This window comes from Amphiprion ocellaris, chromosome 19 (assembly GCF_022539595.1).
Source record: "Amphiprion ocellaris isolate individual 3 ecotype Okinawa chromosome 19, ASM2253959v1, whole genome shotgun sequence".
Classification (NCBI taxonomy): Eukaryota; Metazoa; Chordata; class Actinopteri; family Pomacentridae; genus Amphiprion; species Amphiprion ocellaris.
Window position 1 is genome coordinate 21,125,827 of NC_072784.1, and position 14,454 is coordinate 21,140,280.

General features: G+C 41.8%; 1 long non-coding RNA gene across 1 annotated transcript; it reads left to right on the top strand.

Moving 5' to 3' along the window:
* Positions 1-1,500: 1,500 nt before the first annotated feature.
* Positions 1,501-5,575, top strand: LOC129347555 (uncharacterized). The gene is made up of 3 exons (XR_008599699.1): positions 1,501-1,581; positions 2,483-2,583; positions 4,435-5,575. It is a non-coding gene; the product is annotated as an uncharacterized LOC129347555 (long non-coding RNA).
* The last annotated feature ends 8,879 nt before the right edge of the window (positions 5,576-14,454 follow it).

A 14,454-nucleotide genomic window follows, 5' to 3' on the forward strand; every position in this document is an offset into this window, starting at 1 on the left:
AAATTCCAACTTAATGTTTTTCAGTTGTTATTGTACAGATAAGCTGTTTAGAATAATGATTTTTATTCTTTATGTTTGCGGTCATTTTTTTTTTTTTTTTTTACATACAAAATGTCAACAATTAGCAGAGATGAAAGAAAGACATGCATTGAAAAAAATCCCAAACATCAGGTGTTTTCTGTAAGTTTCTTATTTTTAAGGTATTATCCGCTTGCGTTGCTATGGTATCCCGTCTGGCTTGACGCAGTGACAAACTGCATATAAAATAAACTAGCCGACCTGCTGACCAATCTGCTTGACGTTAGCATGGACATCACTGAGAGGTTTTCACTGACATTTGTTCCCTAATACATTTATTATCAGTATTATGTGTGATGTTCATGCTAACATCAAGGCAGACGTGACAGCATTTGTGATATGATATGGCTATATTCGTACCAAAGAAAACATAATTATAACAGGTCTTTATTGATGCGTTTACGTGAAACTGCCATTAAAACGACTTGTACATATAGTTAAAATTAAAACACCTACCGGGCTACTTGCTTTCATTCATTAATACGGTAAGAGGTGTGTTTTCCTTGAGGAAAAGTTTGTAATGGTTGGGAGCGTTCATTTAAAAAGAAAGTTACTGCCCTCGTGTGGTCACAGTTAAGAACGGCACAATATTAAAATAGTCAAAACTCCGTTAATACAGGTTTTAAAACATACCAGTACTCCCGGCAAGTACGAAACTTAAACGGGTATTTCAAAAAACATAAAATTATCAGTTCACTCTCACAGCCTGTTCATGGCATAGACGTCCAGTTACTATCCATATGCCCGTTATTAAATTGTTGTATATGATATGTACAAAGCGTACTATATTAACCATGAAGTCTGTCGTGTTAGTCCAGCACTTAAAATGTCTTTTATGATCATTAAATAAACTTATCTGTTTTATAGAAAATAAAATAAGCTAAATTCTGTCCATTTCGACCATTTCTTCTAGGAAATTTGACACACAATCTACAGTGCTCTATTTCTTTGTTCCTCTTTTGTACATTTTTCAGCTTTTAAGGTGTAGAATAGCATTCTGAGTAAATGATATGGATCATAACAATGGAACAGCACTGTGTTACGGTCCGTGTATGGATCTGGTAATTGGATTTTCCGTTCTGAAGCGGGTATTGAAAATCAAAAAACGAGTGGTTATTTGATTTTCGTTTTAAAATACAAAAATTCAAATTGAAATACAAGGTGTTTTTCCTTTTCATGATCAAAAAGGGATATACGATTTTTTTTTTTAAATGCTTTGATTTTCGTTTTATATTTAGAATAACAAAAAAGTAAAATCAGTAAGAGACAGAAACGAAAAAGGTCAGTTTTTTCCATTTTCTGAGACCGGAAGTGGTCATCAGCAAGTGTGGAGCCAAACGACAACAAGATTCTCAGAGGGCGGAGCCAGAGAGCAGCGATTGGTCAGACCATAGATTTATATAGAAGCCAGCGCGCTAGCGTATCTAGTGTATATATATCTATGGTCGGCACGTCTGGTAGCATCTCTGGCTGCTGTTGATCTTGTTTTTGGAGTAAAACACGGTAAGAAGATAAATACTTATAACCTGTAGCGTTGTTTTGTTGTACGTTAAGTCAGCGACTTGTGAAGAGTTGTGTTTTGTCGTGTTTGAGCAGTTGGTCCGGACGCGTTAGCTAGCTAAGCGGCGAAGTTAGCTAGCGGGCTAATTAGCACAGGTGGCTAACTTACCGCTGAACACCTGTTAGTTGCTGCCGAGGCTGTCCGTCATTATTAGAATGAATTTCTCAACCTGTATTTCTCTGCTGTGTATTTTAGCTTTTAAAAAAGTTATTTTACTTTAAGGTTAACTGAAACCCGTTGAGCTGCACTGAAGTTTAACATTCAGCTGGTTTGAATAAAACCACGCTTAACTTAACATTGCGCAACATTACCTCTCTGAATCTCCATAATTTCATTAAATTCCTTCTCTCTTCCACTGCTCAAGTTCAATCCAGTATATAAAGTCACATTAATAGTGAATAAACTAACAGCCAGCCATTGTATTTATTTATTATTGCATGTGTTTGTAGTCAAACATGAGCTGAAACATCCTACTTTTGGATCTAGAACTGCACAAGCCGTTCATTTTCAGTCACCTGACGAGTTAAACTCCCCTTTTTATGTGAGGTTGAAGCAGAAAGTCTGAGTTAATAAAGAAAGTTGTTTATAATTTGCGATACCTGTTATCTCTGACTGAGGCTTTAGTTTTAGTTTAGTCGATTTACAGGTAGAAACTTTGTTCAGGAAAATTTCTCAATAGCTCAGAGGACAGGCTGCTTTTTACACAACCTTGTAAGAGAATGTCTGTCAATGCTTTCAGCAGAATTTAGAAACACAACACTTCCTAAACAGATATTTTGAGGCTGTGAGGTTGAACGTTTGAGAGTATATCAGTGTGTTTGTTTGTGGTCTTTCTGTTTCTAGGTGGAAGCTGAATTAGTGAGGATGACTCCTGCTCCTGTCATCTCTAAACTCCTCACACATCTTTACCTGCACATGAGGAAAATCACTCCTGTAGAATGCAGGTATGTTTGTCATTATTATAAAAAGATGTTGCCTGGTGACCTGTCAGAAACCCATCATACAGAGTCAGCCAATATAATGTTTACACACATCAGGAAAAGAAAAACTTGCATAAATGTTTCAATACCAAATTTATTCAGACATCACAAGATTAATAAAAGTTATCTTTGGCCTCTACAATTACAAGAGGTGCACAAAGTGGTGGCCACTGGCTTCCAGACATTTCTGTTCTGTTGCAGACGTCACTTGTTGATGCTCCATTCATGAGGGTAGCGCCATCTGTTGGGAAAACATCGTACAACAGGACACAGAGTTATCGTGATTTGATCAAACTTAGAAAGAGGAATCTATATGTATAGAAGTACTTATACAAATGAAATATTTATAAAAGTTTTTCTTTTCCTGATGTGTGTACATTATTTTGGCTGACTCTGAACTTAATGAGAACAAAACTGTCATTTAATTGTTGCTCTGAAAGCTTCTTTAGTGAAAACCGGCTGGTGTTCTGCTTTGAAACAAACTGCTGTTGAGGTCTGTGTTTTTAGGTTTAACCCCACAGTTTCTGAATGAACTGATTGTTTTTTTTTTCCTGATCAATGTGGACGTTATAATTGATGGTAACATTTACTGATCATATAATCAGCATGACAATATAACAGTGTAACATTATGACCACCTGACTAATACTGTGTTGGTCCCTTTATGCTGCTAAAACTCCTCTGACCCAGTGGTTCATCAGAACCTCTGGGGATGTCCTGTGGATCCTGTGGGTCCTGTGGGTTGCAGGGTGGGTCCTACCTAGACCAGGCTGATCCTGGACCATCCCACAGATGCTCAATGAGATCTGGATGTGGGGAGTGTGGAACCCAGGTGAACAGCTTAGCTCTGTCGTGTTCCTCGGACCACTCCTGAGTAGTTTTAATTTGTCCTGCTGAGGGAGGCGGCTGGCATCAAGGACTGCTGTTGCCATGGAGACTAGGGGGTTGTTTGTCCTGCAGTGTTTAGGTGGTGGTACATGTCAAACATCCACATGAACGTTGAGGTTTCCCAGCAGAACGTTACATTAGAACAAGATGATGGATGTTGTTCTCTTCAGCTGTCAGTGGTCAGAATGTTGTGGCTGATTGGTGGATCTGTCTGCCTTTACTCTGACATCCAGAGTTATACAAAAGTGTAGTATGTGTGCAGTGCAGAAGAAATTTACTTTATTGTATGCAGTTTTTTTTTTTTGTTTTTTTTTTTAAGGGAGAGCATTTTTTTTATCCACCTGAAAAAGACCTAATCTTTCCCTTCAAAGGATAGTTAATAATTACTATGGCTTCCATAGTGGTCCCATCAGAGAAAATCATATCCATATACAGATTTTTATTAATTCCAGGGCTGGTTCAGTAAAGATTATAATAATAAGTACATCAGATAATTCTTGGTTGCAGTTGAAATTTTGCATCCTGAGAGATGGTTGAGAAGGTTTGCAGTTCTTGTTTTAGCAAAATATGTTATAATAGAAGATCTTTATTGTCATTGTACATGAAATTATCTGCAAAACAGCAAAATTTGAGGTATCTAAAAATAAATAAGTAAAGAAAAATGCTTCTAAAGCCAATAATAAACAGAGTATTTTGAGGGAATATTGTAAAAAAGGAAAGAAAAGCTCCATTCTCACTCCTCTCAGGGTAAACTGTCATTAAAATTGACTTTAAATTTAGCTTCAACACGAGATATAAACATTTACTTTCATTACTGATATTGTCAAGTTTTAATAAAGTTCATGCTACTTTTATAAAATGATGGAAGTGAATAAATTGTATTTCTGTGATCTGTGTTTGATTTCTGTCTTTTCTCCTGTCATCCAGATGTTCAGAGGGAGATGATGCCACATCTGGTCCAGCCGATGGAAGGCCTTGAAGTTCTCTGACTGGCCTCGACTGAAGATGGTCCTCTCACTGGATTTAAGGTTCAGATGCTCAGTAACAAACTCCACCAATGAGCCAACAGGGAAGCTTTAGGTTTATTAAATGTTGCTATGAAGGTATCGCTGTTTTTCTTTGTGAATGCAATGTGCTCCAACTGAAACTTGAAATAGAACTTAGTCGTAAATCCTTCCATCTGAAAGGATCTAGATGTATTAATAACCTCATAACATTCTAATTTTTATTCCAGTCTTGGTTGGAAATAGAATCTCTGTATTGATTCAGGTAAAAACTGAACTTCACAGCATGTTGAAGCAAAACAACCAGATGAAAACTGTGATGGTGTTGGATTGTCAGACCGTAATGTTGCAGCTCAAAGCAGCTTTTCTAGCTCAGTTCATTCTGACATTCAGCTATGAATCAACACAGCAGATGGTGATCCATGCTGTGGAAGTCTCACATCTCCTGATTTAATGGAGCTGCTTTGCACTTTTTACACTGTTTATTCACCAACACTTTAGTTAATAAAAGTCCCATCTAGTTTTTATGAGGAATGTGATGTTTTAATTTCTCTGAATACCTGCAGTCTAATGTAACAGCTGGAGTTGTAACATCTGTCCTGATATTGATCATGAACCTTCTAACCTTCTGCTGCCTATTATCTGAAAACAGGAATGTTCTGCTCTTATTACTGAGCAGACAGCCTAGTAAGAGGAGCACTTTTCAGAAATGACTCATGGGTATTTATTTTTTAAACGAAGACAAGATGATTGATTGGTAGCTACAGACACTTGTTTGTGTTTTGTTCCCTTTAGATATGAAAGTAGAGTTCAGTTTGCTTCCTGAAGGCCTGTTTTAACATTCCCTGGAAATGGACCAAGTGATGCAACCAATGTCTGAGTGTGTCGGGGAAGAAGAGGGTCTGATTTGGAGGTAGGGGGGCTGCAGTTATTCCCTGAAGGTGTTTCTGTCGCAGCTCTGTGCTGCAGACTGATCAGTCCAGAGCTGGCTCTCCATTCACACTGTACAGAGATCTAGCATGTCTCTCCAAATGATAAATAAAGATGTCTTATTACTAAAACCATGCCTGGTGCTGGTTTTTCTTGAACATTTCCGCACCTTTTTAACTATTTTAAACCACACAGTATCTATCGTTCATCCTTCCACCTGTTCTCTGCCCACTTTCACTCTAATACTATTTCCTTTTGTTCATGTTTTAATCAGTTTGTTTCAAATGCCATGACTTCTAAGTTGGAGTAAAATGCACTCTGAATTATGTAGGTTACCAGTAATGAAGCAACAGCTGAGTCAACTATTGAACAAGTTTTCATACATGTTCTGGCATCAGCAGTTTCTGGTTTGACTCGGCAACAAATATTACCAGTTTCTACTGACATCTGGATGGAATTAAACCACATGTTCACCTTCTCTGTTGGCCAATCATGGATTGACCCACAAAGGGGTTAAAATGGGCTGTAGGGCCAATTTCAGACCCTCCCACCACCTTGTTAATTTGGCAATAATGTAATTAAATGCTGAAAATGTATGACATCTAAGCACAAAATCAAATGACATTCAAGTTTGAATACTTGAGCATATCAACAACTGTATTTGTATAGCACAGTTTATACACAAAGTGCAGCTCACGATGCTTTACATCAAAGAAGAAAGTAAAATGAAATGGAAAAAAAATGTGACAAAGCATAGTTCAGTAAAAATGCAAGACCACACTACAAGTAATAAATACTCCTAAATTACACGAAGCTACATAAACTCCAGCCTGAAATCAGACTTTACTATAGTAGCTTTAGCAAAGGCTATCTTAGGAGCTAGCTCACTACCTAGCCTGCAGTCACTGCTACTTTTCACAAAACATAAAGCTTTCTATTGCTTTATGGTTTTGATATAACAAATTCTAAAACTGAGAGTCTGTAAGATCAATATACAAATACAACAAAGAGGTTTTTAAAAAATGGTGAACTATGGTAGCTTTAGCAAAGACAATCATAGCAGCTAGCTAGCTAACTACTTAGCTTGCATTTACTGATGCTTATCTTCGTTTTTCGCTAAAATTGCAAATTTTATATCAGAATATTTGTATGATGAGAAAAAATCTCAAAAAGATAAATTCAAGTCTTTGTTTTAGTTTTAAATATACGCTTTGTAATAATGACATAAAGCAGCTTAAAGCAACTAGTGTAGATATTGTAAAACCAAGTCAGTTTGCTATGTGAATATTTTCTATAAAGTATTTTAACATTTGCTGTTATCCTGTAAAGCTACATGCTCTCACTTAAACTTTCATCAACGAACTACTAGAAAACAAATTTACATGTCAATCATTTATACAAAATAAGTGTCAGAATACTTTTTGAGACCCCTATGCAGTTTGCTTCCATTTGATACTATAATATTTTTCTAATATTACTGTTCTGTTCTGGTTTGTTTGTCTCAGATCTGTTGCACTGTAAAAACACATACTGTACATACTGAGAGTATTGTGTGGAATACACATACTCAAGAATGTACTATTGCTTGATGTAAGTAGAAACACTGAGGAAACATTGTTTTGGATTTTTGTCAGTGATTAAACAGGACAGGTGTCTGTAGAACTATTGGAGATGTTACCTTTCTGTGTTAGCGGCAGAAAAACCGAGACAAACATTTGCATAAAAAGACCCAGTTGGGGTAGATCAAGCCTTGTGTTGTTTCCAGGTGGAGCAGCACCACCCAGGGGTATCATCTTCTTCATAACATATTGAGATGTCTGTCAAAATCCGGATCATAATGTGACTCAGACAGATGTGGAACCTGCTGGATTCATGTCGGAAATAATAATGTTAAGATTTCACTGAATGTCACTGTGGATTCAGCAGAAACATTTAAACACCTCCAGAGGTCCAGTTCGCTGCCCACAGCTGCTGTGTGTTACATTGTTTCCTCTGACTTGAATAAATACCTGCAGCATCACAGCAGCAGAAACCATCAGTGCGTCTTTACGCGCATTTACACACGTGGCGCAGCAGCGGTCACTTAGGATAAATACTATTCTGTGGACTTGTACACACCATGTCAGCTGTTCCACATAGACTGAAGGTTTATAGGGTGGACGTATTTGTATTAAAGCTTCTCTGGATGAATCCTGAGCCCCATTAGAGTCAGGAGTTTTATTAAGATAAATCGTCGTTACGCACAAAATGTGATTTGGCTGTTTTAGATGTGATTGGACTGGAGTTACAAGGTGGACTTTGTGCAAACTCCTGCGTGTACATGGAACAAGGCAAGTGTAGAAACAAATAAATTGACATCATGGATGCTTTATTGAAGGCCCGTGCGTGCACTATTTGAAACCATGGAAACGCTCCGAACGCATATAAAAGGCCTGCAGACCTTCGATCGGCCTCTTTTTGCACCTGGACTTGATCAAGACCTTTTGCAAAGCGAGCTATAAAAGGATTTCAACAACCTACTGAAGACAGACCTCAGCGGATCAGCGTGAGAAGAAGAAGAGGAAGAAGAAAAAGAACAAGAAGAAGAAGAGCCTGCCGGAGAAAGCACCAGTTGAAGCACCTGCAGTTTGCGTTCAGGTAAGAAAATTCATTTCATGCTTTTCCTGCGTCTCACTCATCCTCTGGTCTCTGTGAACATTTTGAAAACGGTTTCAGTCCAAGAAATGAGAATAATTTGTTGAATTTAAAGTCTGTTAAGTATCAGAATTTCGAGGGCTTGTTTGTAAAACACAGTTTGAGTGATGTTTTCTTTTTGTAAATTTGCTTTTTTGTGAGTTTTATGGTATAAAAGTTCTGAAATAATTTAACAAAACGCTAAAGTGGTTTGATGAAACTGTTTTTTGTTTTTGTTTTACATTACCGTTCAAAAGTTTGGGGTCACCCTGACAATTTCATGTTTTCCAATAAAAACTCACACTTTAATTCATGTGCTGATATAATTGCACAAAGGTTTTCTAATCATCAATGATCCTTTCGACACCATTAGCTAACACAATGTAGCATTAGAGCACAGGAGTGATGGTTGCTGGAAATGTTCCTCTGTTTATTGTCATATTATATGATTTGTTGGTTTGTTTGTGCTGAGACCAGTAATATGACTCAAAAACAGGCAAAAACTCTGAATATTGTCCACATCAAACATCTGTATTTTTATACAGGATTGTAAAAGTTTTAGATAAAGATGGCGACTGGGCCATTTTTCATAAAATAACTGATTGTGCATTTCTGGTAACCACGGAGATGATGGAAGCATTAGGAGAAGGGGGGGGTGATGACGTCAGAACGTGCAGATGAGCCGAAATGACTGTGAGAAATGAACTTTTTTAAGTTTCTAGCTGCAATTTTTTTATTAACAATTTACAAATTAACTGTATTTTGGTAAATAATATAATTACTAAAAAAGTATAAATTTTCCTGTAAACTGAATGATTTAGGCTTTGAATAATATGCATATCAAAAAATCTGTATTGTTATGAATGGTAATTTGTTCTTTTACAACATTTGACCATCAGATTACACAGTATTTTCACGATGTTTAATTTTCAAGAACAAAAACAATTGCTGTTTTGTAGACATTTGCTGGTATTTGAAAGAAAAATGATGCATACTAAGGATACAAAAATGTAGATGTGACAGTTCTGAGTAATTTATAAAGAATAAGTAATAAAATCATGTATCTATTTAGATGCCGACTGTAGGGAAAAAAATATGTAAATAATGTCTGTCACAAATCTGTATTTTTACTAATAATAAACTGTTCTTTGACATTGTTTACACACTTCAAATCAGCTAAAATATAATCATTTGAAAGTGCTCAGACCCTCTTCTTAAACAGTCACATTTAAAGTTCATTTTAATACGATGTGGTTATTTGGTGTGATGGTGGAGACACCAGTGAAGTCATTTTATTAAGGTGTTTCTGTGTAGATGCATCACTGCTGCATGTGACTGGATCTGAATCTGTTCTGTGTATTTAGTATTTACTGGTTGAGCCGGAATCTCTGTGAGAAATAATCGTTTTGAACAGCTGTAACTTTTTGAACAATTTACTGTTATTAGATTATTAAAGCTTAGCATTTCTAAATGTAACTGCATAAACTGGTACAATAATGGTAAAATGATAAAAACTTTACATAACTGGTAAATAATGTCTACATCAAAAATCTATATTTTTATGAGTGGTAATTTGTTCTTTGACAAAATTTGACCTCAAAATCCCACTATCTTCACTGTATTTATTTATTTATTTATATTAGCATAGATATTTTCTTTTTAAAAAAAATATATATATTAAGGGCTAAAATGTAATTTTGTGTTTAAAGAAGTGTCATAGATACAATATGAGGAAGAAGTAAAACAGGCGTAACGTTGGTTTGTGATGTTGCAGACCTCTGCACTGTCAAAAAAGTAAACTACAATCTATTCAGCAGAGTTGTTATTCTGATTCGTTTGAGCATGACAATTAAAAAAGCTATACTTGACTTGAAAATACACATCAGACCAATCGTGTGTATCTCATTATGTCTGAATTTGTAATTGTGAATGAGCTGAAAATGTAATTTGTTGTTGGTACAACAAAGTTGGAAAAAACCACAGGGTTTCCCAGAATACACAGCAAGGGCAAGTCCTCATGTTCTCTTTCCCTTGGCTTACAATGACTCAGCTACGACCCGCTGTATCTCAACAGGTTGAGTTTGGGATTATAGTTCTTGACACAGTGGTCATGGGTTCGAATCCACTTCATGGCCCTTTACTGCAGGTCCTTCCCACTTTCCTGTCTCTCAATAAAGCCAGAAAAAGGCCAAAAAATATAACTCAAAAAAGAAGAAATGATCGTGGGGTTGATCAGCTTCTGGTAGTTCTATGAGTCGCACTATTCATCTAATAAACAAGCAGATATTGTCCAAATGAAGAGTTAATAGCAGTGACTCTTCACAGAGCAATGTAAATGTATCCGGGACAAGAATGAAATATGATTTAGTAAATCGTTGAGACAATTCAGTCATTTACAGCAGCAACAATGTCTGAGCAGCTTCACCACTGTGTTCACGTGGATCCAGTGTAGTGTGACGGAATCCAGTGGACGATGTGAGGAGCAGAAAGTCTCTGATGGTTGAAATGTTGCTTTGTTTCTGTCTCCAGAGGACTTGGGACCTTCACTGAGGCCCCGATCCACTGATCCAGGGAGACTCCCAGCAGCTGAACTCCAACCGGATTTCACAGACACACACACACACACACACACCTCCACCATGCTCTCCCCTCTTGCTCCTCCCTTCTCTCCTCTCTCCTCCTCCATCCTTTCCCCTCTTGCTCCTCCCTTCTCTCCTCTCTCCTCCTCCATCCTTTCCCCTCTTGCTCCTCCCTTCTCTCCTCTCTCCTCCTCCATTCTTTCCCCTCTTGCTCCTCCCTTCTCTCCTCTCTCCTCCTCCTCCATCCTTTCCCCTCTTGCTCCTCCCTTTTCTCCTCTCTCCTCCTCCATCCTTTCCCCTCTTGCTCCCCCCTTCTCTCCTCTCTCCTCCTCCTCCCTCCTTTCCCCTCTTGCTCCTCCCTTCTCTCCTCTCTCCTCCTCCATCCTTTCCCCTCTTGCTCCTCCCTTCTCTCCTCTCTCCTCCTCCTCCTCCTCCATCCTTTCCCCTCTTGCTCCCCCCTTCTCTCCTCTCTCCTCCTCCTCTTCCACCTCTTGCTCCTCCTTCCCATCTATTCCTCCTCCTCCAGCTTCTTCCCCTTCTCCTTCATGCCCTGCCCCCTGTCTCTCCCATTCTCCTCTCTCTCCTCCTCCTTCTCCTCCTCCTCCTTCTTCTCCTCCTCCTTCTCTTTCTCCTCCTCCCTCTCCTCCTCCATCTCCTCCGCCATCTTCTCCTCCTCCTTCTCCTCCTCCTGCTCCTCCGCCATCTTCTCCTCCTTCTCTTCCTATTTCTCTTTCTCCTCCTCCTCCTCCTCCTCCTTCTCCTCCTCCATCTCCTCCTCCTTCTCCTCCTCAATCTCCTCCGCCATCTTCTCCTCCTCCTTCTCCTCCTCCATCTCCTCCGCCATCTTCTCCTCCTTCTCCTCCTATTTCTCCTTCTCCTCATCCTCCTCCTTCTCCTCCATCTCCTCCTCCTTCTCCTCCTCCTTCTCCTCCTCCCTCTCCTCCTCCATCTTCTCCTCCTTCTCCTCCTCTATCTCTTCCGCCATCTTCTCCTCCTTCTCCTTCTCCTCCTCCTCCCTCTCCTCTGCCATCTCCTCCTCCTTCTCCTCCTCCATCTTCTGATCCTTCTCCTCCTCCTTCTCCTTCTCCTCCTCCATGCTCCTCCTCCTTTTTTCTTCCTCTCCCTACTCCTCCTCTATGCTCCTCCACCTCCTCTTTTCTTCCTCTCCCTACTCCTCCTCTTCTACGCTCCTCCCCCTCCTCTTTTCTTCCTCTCCCTACTCCTTCTCCTCTTCAACACTCCTCCCCCTCCTCTTTTCTTCCTCTCCCTACTCCTCCTCTTCTACACTCCTCCCCCTCCTCTGTTCTTCCTCTCCCTACTCCTTCTCCTCTTCTACGCTCCTCCCCCTCCTCTCTTCTTCCTCTCCCTACTCCTCCTCTTCTACGCTCCTCCCCCTCCTCTCTTCTTCCTCTCCCTACTCTTTCTCCTCTTCTACGCTCCTCCCCCTCCTCTCTTCTTCCTCTCCCTACTCCTCCTCTTCTACGCTCCTCCCCCTCCTCTCTTCTTCCTCTCCCTACTCCTCCTCTTCTACGCTCCTCCCCCTCCTCTCTTCTTCCGCTCCCTACTCCTTCTCCTCTTTTACGCTCCTCCACCCCCTCTTTTCTTCCTCTCCCTACTCCTCCTCTTCTACGCTCCTCCCCCTCCTCTCTTCTTCCTCTCCCTACTCCTCCTCTTCTACGCTCCTCCCCCTCCTCTCTTCTTCCGCTCCCTACTCCTTCTCCTCTTCTACGCTCCTCCACCCCCTCTTTTCTTCCTCTCCCTACTCCTCCTCTTCTACGCTCCTCCCCCTCCTCTTTTCTTCCTCTCCCTACTCCTCCTCTTTTACACTCCTCCCCCTCCTCTCTTCTTCCTCTCCCTACTCCTCCTCTTCTACGCTCCTCCCCCTCCTCTCTTCTTCCGCTCCCTACTCCTTCTCCTCTTCCTTCTCCTTCTCCTCCTCCTCGCTCTCCTCCATCTCCTCCGCCATCTTCTCCTCCTTCTCCTCCTCCGTCTCTTCCACCATCTTCTCCTCCTTCTCCTTCTCCATCTCCTCCTCCTTCTCTTCCTCCTCCGCCATCTTCTCCTCCTTCTCCTCCTATTTCTCCTTCTCCTCCTCCTCCTCCTTCTCCTCCATCTCCTCCTCCTTCTCCTCCTTCTTCTCTTTCTCCTCCTCCCTCTCCTCCTCCATCTCCTCTGCCATCTTCTCCTCCTTCTCCTCCTCCATCTCTTCCGCCATCTTCTCCTCCTTTTCCTTCTCCTCCTCCATCTCCTCCTTCTCCTCCTCCATCTTCTGACCCTTCTCCTCCTCCTTCTCCTTCTCCATGCTCCTCCTCCTCTTTTCTTCCTCTCCCTACTCCTCCTCCTCATCTACGCTCCTCCACCTCCTCTTTTCTTCCTCTCCCTACTCCTCCTCTTCTACACTCCTCCCCCTCCTCTGTTCTTCCTCTCCCTACTCCTTCTCCTCTTCTACGCTCCTCCCCCTCCTCTCTTCTTCCTCTCCCTACTCCTCCTCTTCTACGCTCCTCCCCCTCCTCTCTTCTTCCTCTCCCTACTCTTTCTCCTCTTCTACGCTCCTCCCCCTCCTCTCTTCTTCCTCTCCCTACTCCTCCTCTTCTACGCTCCTCCCCCTCCTCTCTTCTTCCTCTCCCTACTCCTCCTCTTCTACGATCCTCCCCCTCCTCTCTTCTTCCGCTCCCTACTCCTTCTCCTCTTTTACGCTCCTCCACCCCCTCTTTTCTTCCTCTCCCTACTCCTCCTCTTCTACGCTCCTCCCCCTCCTCTCTTCTTCCTCTCCCTACTCCTCCTCTTCTAAGCTCCTCCCCCTCCTCTCTTCTTCCGCTCCCTACTCCTTCTCCTCTTCTACGCTCCTCCACCCCCTCTTTTCTTCCTCTCCCTACTCCTCCTCTTCTACGCTCCTCCCCCTCCTCTTTTCTTCCTCTCCCTACTCCTCCTCTTTTACACTCCTCCCCCTCCTCTCTTCTTCCTCTCCCTACTCCTTCTCCTCTTCTACGCTCCTCCCCCTCCTCTCTTCTTCCGCTCCCTACTCCTTCTCCTCTTCCTTCTCCTTCTCCTCCTCCTCGCTCTCCTCCATCTCCTCCGCCATCTTCTCCTCCTTCTCCTCCTCCGTCTCTTCCACCATCTTCTCCTCCTTCTCCTCCTATTTCTCCTTCTCCTCCTCCTCCTCCTTCTCCTCCATCTCCTCCTCCTTCTCCTCCTTCTTCTCTTTCTCCTCCTCCCTCTCCTCCTCCATCTCCTCTGCCATCTTCTCCTCCTTCTCCTCCTCCATCTCTTCCGCCATCTTCTCCTCCTTTTCCTTCTCCTCCTCCATCTCCTCCTTCTCCTCCTCCATCTTCTGATCCTTCTCCTCCTTCTCCTTCTCCTCCTCCATGCTCCTCCTCCTCTTTTCTTCCTCTCCCTACTCCTCCTCCTCATCTACGCTCCTCCACCTCCTCTTTTCTTCCTCTCCCTACTCCTCCTCTTCTACGCTCCTCCACCTCCTCTTTTCTTCCTCTCCCTACTCCTCCTCTGCTACGCTCCTCCCCCTCCTCTTTTCTTCCTCTCCCTACTCCTCCTCTTCTACGCTCCTCCCCCTCCTCTCTTCTTCCTCTCCCTACTCCTCCTCTTCTACGCTCCTCCCCCTCCTCTCTTCTTCCGCTCCCTACTCCTTCTCCTCTTCTACGCTCCTCCACCCCCTCTTTTCTTCCTCTCCCTACTCCTCCTCTTCTACGCTCCTCCCCCTCCTCTCTTCTTCCTCTCCCTACTCCTCCTCTTCTACACTCCTC